The following is a 17,356-nucleotide window of genomic DNA, read 5'->3' as shown; positions in this document are numbered from 1 at the left end:
GCCTCTGTCAAGTAGAGCCACTGGAGTTATCCCCAGGGTGAATTTTCTGTTTCCCATCCACTCATTAAGATTTCTCTTGAAGAGGGTCAGTGATGTGCTCTGCTTGACATGTATGGGAAGTCTGTTCCATAGCATGGGCAGTCTCTGGTTTATGAACCTATCCCTCCAGCATGTTCTTTTAATTGTGGTAATGAGGTTGAGGTCTCTGGAGCATGTGGTGCAGAGGGATTGGGATTTCTTTAGATGTAGCATTTCTAACAGAGCTGGGTCAGACATGGCTTTGTAAGTCAAGCAGAGATCGCCTCTAAGTAGGTGATATGAGACAGAGAATAGTTGGAGATTTTTGAGTCTGTCCATATAGGACAAGTGTTTAAGGCCTAGAATCTTCTTTGTGGTGTACATTTGCAGTCTCTCCAGTTGTTGCAGGTGTCTAGTGAGGCACATGCCAAATGGGGCATTGTACTTGATGATTGGCCTAATGAGGGAAGAGTAGTGGGAGACAATGACCTCTTTCTTCCTGGATGCAAAACCTTTAGTAATGAGATGGGCCACATAGAAGGACTTTCAGACCATAGTGGCAATGTGGTGCTCAAAAGGGAGGTTGCTGTCAACCAGTGTTCCCAGATCTCTTATAACGCCTTCTGTGTTCAGTGGACTACCATCAATGTGGTAATTTGTGGGAACCGGGTTTTTCCCAAAGGGGATGATGACACATTTTTTGGCATTGAGCTTAAGGCCATGGTTCTGACACCAGTCGTTGGTCACAGTGAGGCCATTCTGTAGGATGTCAACATCACTTGGGGAGTTAATAATAACTCCCAACTTGCAATTATCTGCGAACCTTGTCAGCCAGAGTCCCTTCATATTGGCCTGGACTTCAGAGAAGTAGATAACAAACCGAACCCTGTGGGACTCCACTCATGACTAATCAGCAGTCTTACTTGGAGTGAGCTACTTTCAAACTGTGGGTTCTATCTGTGAGCCAGTTTGCAACCCACCTAGTGATATAGGGATTGATGCCAAGCTTAGTGAGTTTTTCTATGATTCCTGAGTGGGAATGGTATCAAAAGCCTTGGCCAGATCCAGGTAGGCTGTATGAACCACGTTGCCTTCATCCACAGCTCTGGTGACTGACTCAAAGAAGTTGACCAAGTTGAGCAGGCATGATCTACCCTTCACAAAATCAAACTGTGTGGGATCCAGAGTTTGGAGATTCCCTATATCCTTGTTTATTAGGTCCATGGTGATGCGTTCCATAGCTTTGCATATCAGACTCGTCAGGCTAATGGGCAATAGTTCCCACGGTCTGTAGTCGCTCCTCCTTTGTGGAGAGGGATGACTGTATCAGTGCGCCATTTGGCAGAGACAAAGCCTGAGGTGAGGCTATGACTGAACAGGGCACACAGGTGAGGTGCCAGTTCACTCTGTAGTTCATGGAGAACACAACCAGTCAGGTCCCATAAAAGCTGTATTCTTGGCCTTGGACAGTGCTGTTTTAACCTGTACAGCAGTAATACTGGGTGCTTGGCAATCTACCAGTATTGTGATTGGTCCTTTGGGGGGGTAAAGTTGGCACTGAGTCTGTCGGCTAGCATACTGGCAATATCTGTTGGCTCGGTATAGGAGGTACCATTGTGTAGTAGCTTAGAGCAAATCTGGGTATTGCCGTGGAGATTCTTTACATAACTATAGAAGGCCTTGTGGTTGTCTTTACTATCTGCTGCAATTCTGTTTTCATACCTAGCTTTAGAGGATTTGATGAGTGATCTCAATTTTTTTGTTGAGGCAAATAAGGGAGTTTTTCCAATCTTGGAACTTCACCTTATTCCGCATCAGTTTTCTCCTTCTGATGTAGAGTTTGTTTATGGCAGGGGACCACCAGATTGGCTTCCTTTATTTGGAGTAGAGTGTCTTGGTTCTTTTGGGTATGGCGAGATCCATGCATATGTGTACGTGTTCATACAGTGCATTGGTGTGTGATTCTGAGGTCACGCAACTATTCTCAATTTGCATGGGTGCTGTGAAGTTATCCACCTCTGTTTTTTAGGATCCCAAAGTTAGCTTTGGAGAAGTTTTTCATGGTGGTTACCTTTGCTGGGGGGGGTGGGAGGGATGTAGATTTCCAGGTTGATTAGCTTGTGGTCAGATCTAACCAGGGAGGAACTGACTATTGGTGTAGAGTAATGGCTGCCCATGTTAGTAATGACCAGGTCAAGGATGTTGCTACCTCTAGTGGGGGTAAGAATGAGCTGGTCCAGGGCATTGGAATTAATGAACTCAAGGAAATGTTGGACAAGTGTACTGGTACATGGGTAATTTACCCAGTTAATGGAGGGGTAGTTGAAGTCACCTAGTAAGAGAGTGTTAGGTTGGACCCTAATATTCCCCAGGGTGCTTAGGAATGTGGAGTGTGAGTCTTGGGACATGGTTGGGGACCTATAGCAGGCTACGACGGGTCTATATCATGAAATCGAATGATGTGAACACCGAATACCGGAAGGCCAAACCTGGTAAGTCGAAAGTTGAGAATGTCGAAGCCGCAGAATCCAGAATTCTTTCCCAAGGAAAGAATTCAGTTGGCCGTTTCTGCGGCTTTAGCATTTTCGGACCGGGTCAAGGTAAGTGTACGAATGGGTAGTGACAGACTTTAGGGTTAGGGTACGGGTCAGGTAAGTGTGCAATAGTGACGGACTTTAGGGTTAGGGCACGGATCAGGTAAGTGTGCGGTAGTGACGGACTTTAGGGTTAGGGTGTGGGTCAGCTAATTGTGCAGTAGTGATGGACTTTAGGGTTAGGCCTGGTTAAGGTTAGTGCATAGATAGTGGTGTATGTTAGGTTTAGTGTAGGTTTTGAAGGTGTTTGGTGTGATTGTGTTATGTGTGTGTTTTTCAGAACAGCAAATTTTTTCCCTGGGAAAAAAGTTGCTGTTTTGAAGTGTCAATGTTATCCGAATTCGATCTTCCAAATTCGAACTTATGGTGTTCGACATTTTGAAAGTTCGATTTTGTGATATAGACCTGGCTATGACCTGAATCTCTGTCTTACCCAATGTTAGCTGCACCTGAAGTATCTCTGATGCATTATGTTGGGCTACCAGTCTGGAGGTGTGAGCATCCTTTATGAATATGGAAATACGACCGCCTTTGGAGCTTCGGTCCAAGTTCTGGGGCCGAAAGGAGTGGAATGAGTTATAGCCTGGTAGTGCAGGGGTGCTTTCTGCTTCCTTGAACCAGGTCTCTGTTACAGCACAAATGTTGATGTTCTCCATTTTAAGGAGTGCTGTGAGCCAGTGCATTTTGAGATTTAGACTTCTAGTGTTGAGCAACATGACCCTCAGATTGGATTTGTTTGTAGCTGTTATGGTGGTAATTTGGTCTTTGGAACACCGCCTAAAAAAGGCACTATAGGAGTGGCAAGAGCCTTGTCCAGTATCCGGAAGCCCAGGGGTGACAGATGCAGGCCATCTCTGGAAAAGCATCGAGGTCTGTCAATCATGTAATCCCAGGCAGACAGATACTGGATCCCCTTAGAGTGACACCAGAAACCTACCGAATTGTTGAAATCAGTAATTTTCTGCTTCTACTGTGGCATAATTCTGGGTGATGGTAGGATGCTGCTCAGGGCTAGGGTCATACCCGCCTAGGCTACATAATCCTCCATGCTCCTCCATGTCTCTTTTCATGTAGTCCAGGGAGGTAAATCTCAGGTCATTCACACCCACATGTACAATGACAGAGTTATATCTGTACCTGTTCTTGAGGTACCTGAGTGCATGCATTATGTGTCGAATCCTGGCACCTGACAGGCAACTGACTGTTACTTTCTCCTTATTCAACCCAGTGAGTGGGACATCGGTGTGCCTCACTATTGAGTCACCTATGACTAGTATGTTAGGTATGCTGTTTTGCCTTAGGGGCTTTGGTTGAGTGGCACACTGTTTAGGATAGTTACGTCTCTCGTGATTAGTGTTGTGTTGTGGTGGTCGAGTGCATTTTTGCCTTGGAGGTCCCTGCTGCTTGGGTAGATTTTTATTGAGAGCCTACGTGAAGGTGGGTGTGTGGTTTGTGTTTTTATGTGAAGGCAGTGCTGGTGTGTGTTCCGGAGGGCTATGTGTTCCATGTTGTGTGGTGCAAGTGTTGACCTTCTCCTCTTGACCAGCTATTCCGGTCTTGGCTGGAGAGTGCGTGGCTTCCAATTTGGATATATAAGTGCATCTCTCGCAAGTCTGAGTGTTGGTAGGTAAGAGGAGGGGGTTGTCAGTGTACATGAGGCAGTTGCTACATTGCCTCAGGATGCCCAAGTTCACCAGGTTAAAAGAGAAAGCACAGAGAACTGACCTTTAGACATGCCTGGTGGGGTGGACATTGATAATAAGTACTAGATCTGTTTCCTTGTAGAATGCTTAGTGCTGGTAGCACTTGGGTGCTACAATAATTGCAAAAGAAGTCTGGTAAAGTGCTAGACTAATAGGCTAGTATAGGTGCAGGAGAGGAGAGAACTAGTAGATCTAAGGGAAAAATTGAAGAGCAGACTCTGACACTACTCAGAAGCTTTCAAACAGTCCTGGGTACAACAAGTCTGTATCTCGACTAGGCAAGTTACAGGAAAGGTGGAAAACAAAAGCAAACACGGGCTTTTAAAGCAGAAAGTTGTGAGAGAGATGGAAAAACTGTCCAAATGGCCAATAAACTACAATTTCTGGGCCAGGAACCACTCCTCTTGTGGTAGATAGGCTACCTAGTGCTTACCACTCCCACTGATATGCTAGAAGGCTTCCCTCCAACACAGAAAGGCTTGGGGGACTCAGAAGCATATAGTCTTGGATACAGCAAATCTGTATCTGGACTAGACTAGTTACAGGAAAGGGGAAAACAAGCGCAAACACAGGCTTTTAATCCAGAAAGTTGAAAGAGATGGGAGAAACTGCCCAAAAGGCCAGTAAACCACAAATCTGGGCCAGAAACCACTCCTCTTGTGGAAGATAGGCTACCAAGTGCTTACCACTCCCACTGATAAGCTAGAAGGCTTCCCCCCAACACAGAAAGGCTTGGGGGGCTCAGAAGCTTACAAGCAGTCCTGGATACAACAAATCTGTATCTGGACTAGACTAGCTACAAGAAAGGGGGGAAACAAGTGCAAATGTGGGCTTTTAAATCAGAAAGTTGAGGGAGATGGAAAAACTGCCCAAACAGCCAATAAATACAATTTCTGGGCCAGAAACCACTCCTTATGTGGCAGATAGGTTACATACCACTCCCAATGGTAAGCGAGAAGGCTTCCTTCCAACACAGAAAGGCTTGGGGGTCTCAGAGCCTTACAAACAGTCCTGGATACAGCAAATCTGTATCTGGACTAGACTAGTTACAGGAAAGGGAGGATACAAGTGCAAATGCGGGCTTTTAAATCAGAAAGTTAAGAGAGATGGAAAAACTGCCCAAACGGCCAATAACTACAATTTCTGGGCCCAGAAACCACTCTTTATGTGGTAGATAGCTTACCTAGTGCTTACCACTCCCACTAATAAGCTAGAAGGCTTCCCTCCAACACAGAAAGGCTTGGGTGGGTTCAGGAGCTTACAAACAGTCCTGGATACAGCAAATCTGTATCTGGACTAGACTAGTTACAGGAAAGGGGGGAAACAAGTGCAAATGCGGGCTTTTAAATCAGAAAGTTGAGAGAGATGGAAAAACTGCCCAAACGGCCAATAACTACAATTTCTGGGCCAGAAACCACTCCTTATGTGGTAGATAGGTTACCTAGTGCTTACCACTCCCACTGATAAGCGAGAAGGCTTCCCTCCAACACAGAAAAGCTTGGGGGCTCAGGAGCTTACAAACAGCCCTGGATACAGTAAATCTGTATCTGGACTAGACTAGTTACAGGAAAGGGGGGAAACAAGTGCAAATGTGGCCTTTTAAATCAGGAAGTTAAGAGAGATGGATAAACTGCTCAAATGGCCAGTAACTACAATTTCTGGGCTAGAAACCACTCCTTATGCGGTAGATAGGTTACCTAGTGCTTACCACTCCCACTGATAAGCTAGAAGGCTTCCCTTCAACACAGAAAGGCTTGGGGGGACTCAGGAGCTTACAAACAGTCCTAGATACAGAAAATCTGTATCTGGACTAGACTAGTTACAGGAAAGGAGGGATACAAATGCAAATGCGGGCTTTTAAATCAGAAAGTTGAGAGAGATGGAAAACTGCCCAAACAGCCATTAACTACTATTTCTGGGCCCAGAAACCACTCATGTGATAGCTGGCTTACCCAGTGCTTACCATTCTCACTGATAAGCTAGAAGGCTCCCCTCCAACACAGAAAGGCTTGGGGGCTCAGGAGCTTCCAAACAGTCCTGGATACAGCAAATCTGTATGTGGACTTGACTACTTACTGGAAAGGGGGGAAACAAGTACAAATGAGGGCTTTTCAATCAGGAAGTAAAGCGAGATGGAAAAACTGCCCAAACGCCCTATAAACTACAATTTCTTGGCTAGAAACCACTCCTCTTGTGGTAGATAGGCTACCTAGTACTTACCACTCCCACTGATAAGCTAGAAGGCTTCCCTCCAACACAGAAAGGCTTGGGGAACTCAGAAGCTTACAGTCCTGGACACAGCAAATCTGTATATGGACTAGACTAGTTATAGGAAAGGGGGGAGCCAAGCGCAAACACAGGCTTTTAAGCCAGAAAGTTGAAAGAGATGGGAGAAACTGCCCAGAAGGCCAATAAACCACAAATCTGGGCCAAAAACCACTCCTCTTGTGGTAGATAGGCTACCTAGTGCTTATCACTCCCACTGATAAGCTAGAAGGCTTCCCTCCAACACAGAAAGGCTTGGCGACTCAGTAGCTTACAAACAGTCCTGGATACAGCAAATCTGTATGTGGACTAGACTAGTTACAGGAAAGGGGGAAACAAGTGCAAATGTGAGCTTTTAAATCAGGATGTTGAGAGAGATAGAAAAACTACCCAAATGGCTAATATCTACAATTTCTGGGTCAGAAACCACTTCTTATGTGGTAGATAGGTTACCTAGTGCGTACCAATCCCACTGATAAGCTAGAAGGCTTCTGTCCAACACAGAAAGGCTTGGGGGGTGGCTCAGGAGCTTACAAACAGTCCTAGATACAGCAAATCTGTGTCTGGACTACACTAGTTACAGAAAAGGGGGATACAAGTGCAAATGTGGGCTTTTAAATCAGAAAGTTGAGGGAGATGGAAAAACTGCCCAAATGGCCAATAACTACAATGTCTGGGACCAGAAACCACTCCTTATGTGATAGATAGAGTACCTAGTGCTTACTACTCCCACTGATAAGCTAGAAGGCTTCCCTCCAACACAGAAATGCTTGGGGGGGGGCTCAGGAGCTTACAAACAGTCCTGCATACAGCAAATCTGTATCTGAACTAGACTAGTTACTGGAAAGGGGGGAAACAAGTGCAAATGTGGGCTTTTAAATCAGAACATTGAGAGAGATGGAAAAACTTCCCAAACGGCCAATAACTGCAATTTCTCGGCCCGAAACTACTCCTTATGTGGTAGATATGTTACCTAGTGCTTGCCACTCCCACTAATAAGCTAGAAGTCTTCCCTCCAACACAGAAAGGCTTGGGGGCTTTGGAACTTACATACAGTCCTGGATACAGCAAATCTGTATCTGGACTAGACTCATTACAGGAAAGGGGGAAACAGGCTTAGAGGTTTTTTTTTGGTAAAGTGGAAAAGGAGACATCTGGAACAGAAGGTAATTCAAGGTTAAGAATCTAAGTGGGTTGGCTTTCACTAATGTTCTCTCTCTATTAGGTAGAATTAACTAATGACACTAGACTGGGAGGAGTGTCCCAGATAAAATATACAGTATTGGCTGGCAACTGCAAAGCCACCAAGTATAAGAACAAGACAATAGGGAGGAGGGGTAGGGAATCTATTACAGCTACTAGGTGTAACCACTTAATGAAAGTTTTAAACAGATAAAGGAGCAAGGACACTCTAGAGAATGCTTTTAACTGCAAACAAATCAGTTATATGATTCCTGACTAGAACACAGAAACCTCAAAAAAATCACAAATGCACACAAAAGCACGGATAGAGCTCTCACAAACAGAAAATACAACTCTCAGTATGAAAAAGCAGTTTACAGCTAAGTAATTCAGTGAACATGCAATTAGAGTAATGAAACAGTATCTAGCAATGAAAAATAAGTTAAAACAGTATAAAACAGTACATAAATGCAGTGAAACAGTAAAAAACGCTTTATAACAGTGCAAAATGTAGTAGATTAACTGTATAGCACAGTTATAAGTGTTACAGAAGTGCAATTCAATGAAATAAGTGTAAGAAATAACTTATCCTGCTCTTGCAATGTTAAGGAATTTTTGCTTAGTCTTAGTAATGAATCACCATCTACAGCCTGGTAAATATAAGCTGATGAAGGGTGTTAGAGAGCTATGTCCCAGATGTGGAGCAGGGATAAAGCCAGGAGGCAGAGAGAAAGTATTTTTGTAATGGTTTGAAAAGATGAAAGTGTGAGAGAGACCTGATATAGAAATTTTATTCCAAGTTCTAGCTACAATGTTGGAATAGAGATTGACCCCACCAGCCCTCTAGGGTTTGTAGACGGTAACCAATTGTTTATCATTTGACCTAAGGGGATGTTTTGATAGATAATATTGGCGTATGGGGCTAATTGCTGGGCAATTGAATGAGGTATAAATGATTTTGTGGGTTAAGGTGAGCTAGGTATAAGATAGGTGGTGAGGAAGCTTGAGCAAGATAAGTGTTTTTCATGCTAATCAGTAGTGGGTATTGTAAGGTTTATTGCAAGTGAATCTGGTGACTTTGTTGTAGCACTGTTCAAGTTTAGAACTAAGTGAGGCTTGTAGGTCAGTCATGATAGAAACTCCATACAGGAGAGAGGGTGAGAGGTAAGTGGTAGGTAGAGTTACCTTGGCAGAGTCTGCAAGGAATTTCTTTATTTTGGGCAGGGTACCTAGTTTTTGGTGGATTTCTTTGGTGCTGTTGTGGATATGTAAATCAAATTTAAGATAGTCATCAATTGTCATGCCAAAATAGTGTGATATAAACAGTTGCCACCACTACAGTGTTCATCGCACTATCAAATTTCTCTGGAATACAGAGTGGATCCCAAAGGAATTATTTATATTAGTTTACAGAGTGAAGAACTGTTTTACAACTGCTGTATTAAGGGTTCATAGACCAGTGGCAGGTGAGGAGAGTGAATGGATGACTATGTGATTCTTTTATTGTTGGGGGTTGCTCCACAGCAACCTGCAGACAGAGAGATGGACAGTGCGGAAAGGATTGTGATGGATCTCAACGTTAAGTATATAAGTCTACAGAGTACAAATGTTTTGAAATATACTGTGGTAAGGGTACACAGGCTATTGACAGCTGGGGAGAGTGACTGGATATGTTTACCTTTACTGGTAAGCTTATGTAATCCACAAAGCACTGCTACTCTTAGTATTTTATTGAGAACTTACTAACAGACTAGTTTGTCCTGAGCTCTTCTTTCCCATTCCAGCCTACATTCTCAGCAGGAAGGCACCCATAGAAGGGCTCAGTTATGTAGACTAGGTGTCAATCATTAGGCCTGCAAGGTGGAGTTAGAATCATGGATCTTAGGAGGGCAGGAGCAAATTAGGAAAAGGTAGCCAGGTAATATAGACTATTTACATCCTAAATTTTAGAAGCCGGATTTAATTGTTTTATCAGATGAAGCAAACAAGCTCCCTCCCTTCCTCCCCTGTTGCTCATTGGATGGGTTTAGCAGCAAGTAGAAGCCCCTTCTTTCAAAAGGTATATATAATGAGGGCAAAAAGAAACCCCTCCCTCACATGTAATCATAACGAGTTCTTAGAATTACTGACAAGAGAAAGACAAAGATTATGTGGAATTGGTAAGGAATTCAGATACTACAGCAAATGAAAAAGTTGTCTTACAAGGTGGGGACAAGCACAGAGCATGGCCTTTTCTAGGATTAATGAGTTAGGGGGACAAGAAAATCTACTGTGGCAAGGAGAGGCTGACATATTTGATTATTAGATGGCTAAATTAGTCAGGTTAGGGCAATTGATGGACAAGCAAATTCCGACAAGAGTGAGGCACTACCATGCAGCAGGGCCTTCAGGCCTCTGGCCATATGGCATGTACTTTTATGCCTCCAGCTGGTGCAGATGAAGGTAGTGAACTGAAAGTTTATGGACTTAACTAATCTATTGTATGAAAACTTGTAAAGTATATAAACAGTAATAAACATGTGAAATTAAATGAAAAGTAGAAATGTTATTTTATTAATCTGTATGACCAATGCACCACATCTGGCTGATCACCCTTATCCATTCTATCCCATTCTGTTCAAAAATGACCACTTGTCCAGTAATCTTCTATTTTATCTTGTACTATGTCTGCTTGTCCACATACACCAGTAACCAGACAGTTACCAAAGGGGAGACTCAAACCTTGTCCCTTGTGTCTGTGAAGTAAACACCTTAATGGTTATGCCAAACTCTCCGTGAGCCTCTGTAGAAAAGGGGTTTTCCACTGAGTCAGACTTTTCTGGTCAACAAAAACAATACATAAATGCATGCATTTATGTATTTATGTATAAATAAATACATACATACATACATAAATGGAGATCAGATGGCTTAGTGGTTAAGGTCTTTGCCTCCCATGCACAAGGTGCAAGGTTCAATCCTGACCTCCGACCAATCTCTGTTTGGAGATTGTATATTCTCCCTGTGTCTCCATGGGGTTTCTCCCATGTCCAAAAAACATGCTGAGTGTTTCCATCTCAAACTTACCAATGAATGGAGCTGTGGGCAGCAGCACAGGTTCTACATGGTCCCCTATAGGGGGAAGAGTTGTACAGTTGGGCATCTACTGTGGTGTGCAGTATCCTCAAGATAGGAGAACACGGATCACAGACTGCGCACTGTGGCAGGGTTAACCACTCAACAGTGTAAAATATGGCTGTAGGTGATTTGGTCATGTTGACTAATGTTACCAAAAATGGGCATGGGTAGTTACTGGTAATAAGTGGGTTGAGGACTGGTAATAAGTGGGTTGAGGACCCAGCCTACTCTGACCAATGCCAGGGACCCTTGCTAATGGTGGTAGGGGTATATGTGCCCCTATTGGCAAAGGCTACTGGCTGGATGGTATCTAGTTGCCCAGCCTGGGTTACCTGGGATAGCTCTGTTGAGCGAAAGCTAGACGTAAAACCAACCAACCTGCCAAACATGAACTGAGAATTGCTACGCTTAATGTAGCTTCACTGACAGGACGCAGCTTGGAAGTGGATGACATGATGATACGGAGGAGGCTGGACATCCTCTATGTATCCAAGAGATGAGATGGAAGGGCAGTGCAGCAAAGTCACTTGGCTTGGGATCCAGAGTCTACTACTCAGGTGGAGGTCAGGCTAGAAATAGTGTAGGAATTGTGGTGCGAGAGAGGCTTCAGAAGGCAGTAAGGGATATCATCAGAATTAATGACAGATTCACAGCAGTCAAACTCCAGTGTAATGATGGGGCAGTATTCATAATTTCAGCCTCTGCCCCACAGCAGAGTTGTAATAGTGAGGAAAAGAGTGCATTCAGACAGCAGTTGCAGGACCTACTAGATAAAGCTGGAGAACATGAATTGGTGTTGATAATGGGTGACTTGAATGCACATATCAGGACAGACAGAGTGGGATATAAGGACTGCCTGGGTCTACATGGGTGGGGCAACAGGAATAAAGAAGGAGAAGCAATTCTAGACTTCTGTCTGGCAAATGGCTTGATAGTAACCAACACATGGTTCAAAAAGAGAGAGTGTCACAAGATCGCATACAAGAGTAGTCAACATGCAACTCAGGTAGAGACTTCTTCCTATTAAGGAAAAGGCACTGGGGTAGAATCCATGATTGCAAAGTCATCCCCAGTGAAACAGTCAGCCCACAGCATAAACCACTAGTTGCCACAATCAGCTGCAAGCAGTGGTCAGAGAAGGCTCTAAGGTCAATAGAGACTAGGCTGAAGACCTGGAAGTTGACTGGAGAGAAAGTACAACAGTTCAAGGAATTACTCAAGGCTCTAGCACCCCAAGAAGAGGAAGAAATAGGTGGAGTTGAAGAAGAATGGCAGCACCTAAAAACAGCATGTGTTAGAACTACAGAAAAGATATGTGGCCGAGCCAGGTATGGAAATAAGGTACATAAGGAAAGCTGGTCATGGAATGCAGGAGTCCAGGAAGTCATCAAAAGAAAGAAGGAGTGCAGGAAGAAGTGGGAGATAGAAAAGACTGACCTGGCTAGAAAGGACTACTGGTTGGCTAACAAAGAATCTAAGAAAGAAGTTTCAGTAGCAAAGAACAGGGCATCAGCGGCACTGTGCCAACTTCTGGAAAGTGACTCAGTAAGGGGCGCACAGAAACTATATCAGGTTGCAAGGTAAAGACAGAAAGATAAAGAATGTAGGCAGACACCCTTCATAAGGGATGGCATCAACAACCTGCTCACCAGTTCAGAGGGCATCAAAGGCAGATGGAAGGGGTATTTCCAGCAGCTTCTGAATGAAAAAAAAAACACAGAAGCTGTACTGCCCCAGAAACAGCCTATGATGAGAGAGGAAGAGGAGCCCACCCTAGAAGAAGTAAGAACAGCACTAAGGAAGATGAAGTCAGGGAAATCAGCAGGCTCAGATGAGGTCACAGCAGATATGATAAAGATGCTGGGTGAGATAGGGGAGAAATAGCTCCTGGGGGTACTAATAGCAGTGTGGGGAGAAAGGCATATCCCAGATGACTGGAGAATAAGCATACTCATACCAGTGTACAAGAACAAAGGGGACATCCACATCTGTGGGCAATACAGAGGCATCAAACTCCTATCACATTGCATGAAAGTTAGGGAGAGGGAGTAGTAGAATATAAGATGGGAGATGAGCAGTTCAGATTCAGATCAAGATGCAGCACAATTGACCCGATGTTTGTACTGAGACGGATACGTGAGAAGAAGCTAGAGATGAGGAGAAAGTCCAACTGGGCATTCCTAGACTTGGAGAAACCATATGACAAAGTCCCAAGAAAGCTGATCTAGGCAGTACTGCAGTGGTTTGAAGTCCCAGAAACATTGGTAGAATTAGTGTAGACTATGTACAAGGACCCAATAACTCAAGTACGAACAGTGTCCGGCCTCACAGAGGGGTTCCCAGTGGGAGTGGGTGTACATCAGGGTTCAGCTCTGAGTCCACTGCTCTTCATACTGGCGATGGAATACATTAGCAAACAGGTTGGAGGGGAGGGATTAACAAAGCTGCTGTATGCAGATAATGTGGCAGTGCAGGCAGACTCTGAGCTAGAACTTCAGCAAAGGATAGGAGAATGGAATGCAAATCTGAAGGCACGTGGGATGAAACTAAGCACAGATAAGACAGTGATAATCGCAGCAAATTGGGGAAATCAGAAGAAGGTGAGAATAGAGATAGAATGGAAGATAGTGAAACAGGTAAACAGCTTCAAGTATCTGGGAGGGTAGTTGAGGAGAAGGGTAGTATGAATGAAGAGGTCAAAGCTAGAATCAGAGGGGCTGCAGCCAGCTGGCATAGATTATCAGATATAGTCTATGACAGAAGAATGCCAAAGAATCTGAAAAGTAAGGTGTACAAGACAGTGGTGCGACCAGTACTATTGTATGGTACAGAAACCTGGGCAATAAAGGCAGAACAGTTGAAGAAGCTAGAGGTGATGGAAATGAAGTGCCTGAGAAAGGTGGTAGGATGCACACTGTGGGACAGGCGAAGAAATGAGTACATAAGAGCAGAAGCTAAAGTAGCTCCAGTTGCAGAAAAGATCAAAGAGAACAGATTATGATGGTTTGGGCACGTGTAGAAAAGCAAAAGACAATCTGGTGAGGAAGATTTGGGATAGACAGGAAGAAGGTAAGAGGAAGTGAGGGCAGCCAACAAAGAGGTGGATGGACTGTGTAAAAGAAGATCTGCGACAGTCAAGCATGTGTGTTGAAGGAGTGCGTCACTGAATTGAGAGAGTTGGCAACAGTTAACACAATACCCTGACCCCATGTAGAAAAAATGGGAAAAAAGACGGCTGATAATGATGATGATGATGATGATGATGATGATGAAAAGCAATACATAAATAAATCAAGGAGGATAAGACTGTGTAAATGATTCATATTAGTACTACAAAGATTGCTTAATCTATATATGTGTATGTGTGTATACACACAGACACTCACATGTATATATATATATATATATATATATATATATATATATATATATAGTACTAGTCAGGCCTATTTTTAATAGTAACTCTCAAGCAACCAGAAACTACAGTTATCCAACATTTACCAATCCCTATGAGTGCCAGTTAACTGAGAGTTTACTATATATATATACATATATATATATATATATATATATATATATATATATATATATATATATATATATATATATATATATATAGTCTGGCCAAAATGGCTGATGGGTGTCTGTTTTTACTTGAGGGAAGGGAAGAGTGAAGGGGAAAATGGTCATCATGGAACAATATCGTGTTCATTGCAATGTGTTGCACAAAGCAGTACTATTGCCAATATATATTGAAGCATATTGTCAGACGTGCACTTGATAAACTATATTTCCTCATGTATTCTGTGTTCATCTTTACTGTGCAGACCTAAACCAATTTCATTGTGTGTTGCAGTGATAGAAATCACACAACCTTATGTTACCTTAGTGTGAATTGATTCTGTTAATGTTTCAGTCCAGACACATAATAAAACAAGCCAGTAAAGTTAAATAAATTACTATCCTGCTTTTTTGTCTGATTAACTATTAGAACTATCAGAGAAAATTTAAGACAAAAGATTCACATGTTATTGGACTGAGCAGTTTTATGGTAACAAGTGGTATGCAGCCATAACTAAGACGAGAGACTTTGTAACACCAACATACGCTAACATTTATTAACCTTTATGTGCAAAAACAATTACAACTGCACAGTAGTCCCAAGCAGTGGTATTACATCAACCTCTGACTTCATTTTAATATTTTATTAATTGAGTTGCTTTTGTATTATGCAACAAGGAATGTTTTTTACACAAACAATATGTGTTGATAAAAGTTTTCTTTATATAGAAGTACACACAAAATTCAAACTAATATAGATTGTAAGACAACTGTATTATTCACTTCCAGTAGATTTATTTATTTATTATTTATTTTACATTTGTTGACCGGGATAGTCCAACTGGATATATGTCCATTTTCAGTGGAGGCCCGGGGAGAAAAGCTCCAAGGAGACAAGTTAACAGACAAGCAGATAATTCAGGATACATATTTAAACTAGGCCCATTAGTTATGTAGTTGGGCACACATAAAGGAATTAAGCATCAGTGAGGTACATTTGACAACAAGTCTAAATAACAATATATAGTGCAAAATAACACAGATAAGCCATCATTCTTCAGTTGTGGTATACAAATTTTATGAGGATAAAACATGAGAATTACAATAGTATAGATGAGGTACAAGTATTAGTCTGGTGAGGAACAGGGACATAGCCATTTTATGCTTAGGTAAGATTTGAGAGTTATTTTAAATTTAGAAAGGGATGCTTCTAGGGTTAAGGATGTAGGCAGAGAATTCCAGAGTTTGGCTATATAAGACGAATATAGGGAGTCACCAGCATGATCGTGAGATCTGGTAACTGCTAACAGTAATTTATTAGTGGAGCGGAGTTGCCTAGGACAGGAGTACTGTTGGATTATGTTTCTTAATGAAGGTGTTGTGCTTGGATGATAGAGTAGCTTGTGTGTGATAATCAGCTACTCTATCATCCAAGCACAACACCTTCATTAGGGGTACTGAGCTTTCAGAGATGGATCTGTTTATTAGGATAGAGACTGGTATGGCTATTTCAGTTGCCACCAGTTTTAAGAATTCATTGGGGAGGGAGTCTACTCCTAGTGTTGTTGGTTTTAACTGAGAGAGTAATTTTCTTATGTAGGAGGTTGGAGTGGGTTGAAGCTTAAAAGTTGGGTTATTATTAGGTTTGGGGTCAATAGTAATGGTTTTGGTATAAGTTTGTTTTTGTGAAAGGGCAAGAATGGTCTCAGTAAAGAAAGTTTAATTTTCTAGCCTAGATATATTGTCTTTTATTAATTCCTTCACATTCCTTCATAATAAAACATTAAAAAAATAGATGCAAAGGAATTGCAGTTAAATAAAAACAGAAGTCACCATCCTGAAAATTAAACTTTTATTGCTAGAGTATACATGCTACAAGATAAAGTGAAGGGTGTTTTAAAATACTATGAAAGAACAAGTTTGAAATTAGCATGCATATTATAATGTTTTTCATTGTCTCTGTTTGAATACTTTTTGACCTTTACTGGTAGCACGAAATAAAACAGAGCAACCAAAACTTGAAAAGGCAATTATATGAAAGCTGGCTAAATGTTCATAGGTTCATAGTTAGGTATAAGCCTAGCCAAAAAGGTACCCTGGCTTTCGCCACCCAAGAAAATTATTTTCCTGTGCCCCTGTTGAGCAGAGCCACAGAACTGATCCCCGGGGTGATTTTCCTATTTCCCAGCAAATCATCGAGATTTTTGTTGAAGAGTGCTAATGAGGAGCTTTGTTTGGTATAGATAGGTAGTTTGTTCCAGAGTAGGGGAAGTCTGGGACAGGAATCTATCCCTCTGGCATGTTCTGTTTATTGTGGTGACAAGGTTTAGCTCGGAGGGATTAGGATTTCTTTAAGTGGCGTATGTCCAACAGGAAAATCAAAAGCCACGAAGGTAGAACCAAGGAAAGCAAGTGCTCAAAATAGCGTACACAAGGTTTATTTGTCCGCTTTCGTAAAACACTTCATCAGAATGAAAAACAAGGATAAAAGACACACCTTAAATACGCTCATCAATTAAATAATTAAATAATTAAGCAACAATATACAATTAAACATCTTAAATAAAAAAGGAAGAAGTTACTTTCTGCTTGTCAGTAATATATAACTTACGATGTTTTAAAAAACATTTTAAATTAATACATTAATTTAACCCAGGTGGCCTATCTGATTTTAACTTGATTTGCCAGATTGCTTCTCTTTGTTCAAGGTAACATTTGAAATCCCCTCCCCTAGGATCAATGGGGCAAACTTCTAACACTGTAAACAAAAATTTCTTAAAGGAAGAACAATCAATTGAATGCTTATATAAAGCATTGGTACAATCCCTAGATTTAATAGCATAAATGTGTTCCTTAATACGAGTGCTAAGTTTCCTGGTAGTCATCCCTACATAAAATGCAGGGCACCCGGAACAG

Source organism: Protopterus annectens, chromosome 6.part0, assembly GCF_019279795.1.
Source record: "Protopterus annectens isolate FY-2018-M chromosome 6.part0, PAN1.0, whole genome shotgun sequence".
NCBI lineage: Eukaryota > Metazoa > Chordata > Ceratodontiformes > Protopteridae > Protopterus > Protopterus annectens.
Note: the sequence above shows the minus strand (reverse complement) of the source record.